We start from the raw sequence: 2,919 nt of genomic DNA on the forward strand, positions 1-2,919 counted from the left end.
CTCAGACAGTAAAGAATCTGCCCACAAGGCTGGAGACCCAGGTTTGATCCCTGGGTTGGGAAGATCCCCTGGAGAAGGAGATGGCAACCCACCCCAGTATTCTTGCCTGGGAAATCCCATGAACAGAGGAGCCTGGTGGGCCACAGTCCATGGGGTCACAAAGCGTTGGACACGACTGAATGAATAAGGACAACGACATCTCAACAGAAGGAGAAAGGCAAAAGGTGTGTGTGTGGGGGGGTGTCTCTCATGTAAAAAGTCCAAAATACAATTCTACCTGTACTGGTCAGTCTGAGTGTGGCTATGAAGTGCCAAGCCAGTGATGGCACACAGGGGTGGCCCTTGGTGCTGACTGGGGGCCATGCCCCACCTTGGCAGACCAGTTATCAGGCTCCTGAGACCAGCCCTGCATTGGGAGGGGAGAGGAAGGGCACAGGCCGGCCCTCCTCCCCGTCAGCAGGGAGATGGTGAGATCCCCTAGGGTGGTCTTCTGACGTAGGAGCCCTCCTTTATTTCGAAGTGCACCGGAAGGTTGCTGGCCACCACAGAGCCTGGGGCCTGCAGGAGCTGCTTCCCGGAGTCAGGGCTGCTGTCCTCTGCCATCAGAGGCCCAGGGGGCTTGCGGGCCAGGCTGCTGCCCGGGTCGGGCAGGCTCCTGTTGGGCACGTCACCGAGTGGCAGAACAGATCCAGCAGGGCGCTGGTGCCCACGTGGAAGCCGTGGCTAGTCTGCCTGGTCTGCATGTCATCCAGGTTGGAGTCTGTGGCATCCAAGTGGTCCGTGAGCTCGGTCCCTGACTGGACTCGGTAATGCAGACAGCAGGAGGGGCTGGGGAAGAGACAGGTGACCCCAGGCCTCTGCAAGGCATGAGCCAAACTGTCCAGGTGGGTTAGGCTGAGGCTCCTGATAGGGAGGCGGGGGTGGGGCCGGGAGCGGCAGGGACTGTGGGGAGGGCACTCTCCCCAACCCCCCATCTGGAAAGGGTGTGGTCGACACGGCCTGGGTGGCGGGCTCAGGTTCTTCCGCAGGATAGAGTCAATGAGGGTGGCTGGGCTCCAAAATCACTGCAGTTGGTGACTCAGCTATGAAATTAAAAGACACTTGCTCCTTGGAAGAAAAGCTATGACCAACCTAGACAGCATATTAAAAAGCAGAGACATTACTTTGCCAACAAAGGTCCATCGAGTCAAAGCTATGGCTTTTCCAGTAGTCATGTATGGATGTGAGAGTTGGACTATAAAGAAAGCAGAGCACCAAAGAGTTGATGCTCTTGAACTGTGACGTTGGAGAAGACTCTTAAGAGTCCCTTGGACTGCAAGAAGATCCAACCAGTCCATCGTAAAGGAAATCAGTCCTGAATAGTCATTGGAAGGCCTGGTGCTGAAGCTGAAACTCCAATACTTTGGCCACCTGTTGCAAAGAGCTGACTCATTTGAAAAGACCCTGACACTAGGAATGATTGAAGCGGGGAGGAGAAGGGGACGACAGAGGATGAGATGGTTGGATGGCATCACCGACTCAATGGACGTGAGTTTGAGTAAGCTCCAAGAGTTGGTGATGGACAGGGAGGCCTGGCGTGCTGCAGTCGGACATGAATGAGTGAATGGACTGAACTGAACTGGGAACAAGGGAGTCTCCATCACGGAGGATGGGTGCCCATGACCGGGACCAGAATCCTTGGCCCAGGGGCTCTGAGGTAGGCTGGGGAGTGGGGGGACTCCTCCTTGATTCCAATCAAGGGCCTGCTGGACAGGGGTCTCTGTTTGCCAAGGGGCTGCTTGGGGCAACTCAGTGATGTCACAGATGATGGGCCCAGAGCTGGCAACAGCATCTGGGGAGGAGAGGCTGGGGCCCCTGTAGGTCAGGCGGGAGCCTCCTAGGAGCTGTAGTGGACCTGCTCCAGGGAGTATTGCTGGTCATTCTGGGGCTTGGGATGTGCTGAGCTGCCGTCTTCAGCATCACCGGGATCGTTCTCATCACCTGCAGTATCCGGTTGGACCAAGCCAGCCAGATGAGCACCTGGACGAGCCTATCAACCACTTTCTGTGGCCTGGCATGCTTCTGCTGCAGGCTGGCCACCTCCCGCCACAGGGCCTCGTCCTCTGCTTCACGGCCGGCAGGATGGGGTCCATGCTCTCCTGCTTCCCCTTCACCCACTGGGAGACGGTCAGCAGCCTGGTGACACTGTCCTGGCGAAGCTTTATGTCCTCACTTCTCATGGTGGACCCGCTGTCACTTTCTCCTGACTGTTCTCAGGGAGCTACTCCTGGCCGCGCAGGACGCGCGGTGCCGGCACTCGGGGTCATCGACCCTGGCCCGACCCGGCCGCCGGTCTCGATGAGGACCACCTTCCGGAAGCCACAGGGTCGGGCCGCCGCACGAAGCTGCCCGCGCCTTGCTCGGGGACTCAGGCAGCCAGCCGGCCTGGTCGAGCACGTGGACACAGCTCCGCGTGTCCGTCAGGGGTCACTCAGGAGGGTCCACGGCTTGACCAGAAAGGCCGGGACATCGCTGGACCCGCTTGACTAGGGGCCTTTGGTGAGATCGAGACCCATCTGACCGGAGGCAGCGCAGGCGCTGCCGGTGGTGGCCCTGCGACCGGCGAGGACCACGTGGCCGCCGCCATCTTGCAACAGGCGCGGTCCCACCAGCTCCGCCGGCTCTCCTCCGTGTTGCTTTTTATTTTAAATTTTTGTTCCTGTCCAAAATCTCCCTTAAATGTCTAGTGGTCTTGACCTGACAACTCCTGCTTAAAAGCAAGCCATCCGCAAGCCGGTGGGCCACGGTGGTACCCAGGTGGGAACTAGTACCCTTACTGTGAGTTATTGAGAGGGAATCCAGACTAAAAGTTTTGAATCACGGACTTCGCTGGCTGTCCAGTAGTTAAGACTGCCTTCGATGCAGGCGGTGTGGGTTTGA

At 58.2% G+C, this 2,919-nt stretch overlaps 1 pseudogene; it reads right to left on the minus strand.

Annotated features, from left to right (window-relative positions):
* Positions 1-456: 456 nt before the first annotated feature.
* LOC139031500 (heat shock factor protein 1-like) lies at positions 457-2,626 on the minus strand (annotated as a pseudogene).
* Between the last annotated feature and the right edge of the window lie 293 nt (positions 2,627-2,919).

Source organism: Odocoileus virginianus, chromosome 27 (assembly GCF_023699985.2).
Source record: "Odocoileus virginianus isolate 20LAN1187 ecotype Illinois chromosome 27, Ovbor_1.2, whole genome shotgun sequence".
In the NCBI taxonomy this organism is placed as follows: domain Eukaryota; kingdom Metazoa; phylum Chordata; class Mammalia; order Artiodactyla; family Cervidae; genus Odocoileus; species Odocoileus virginianus.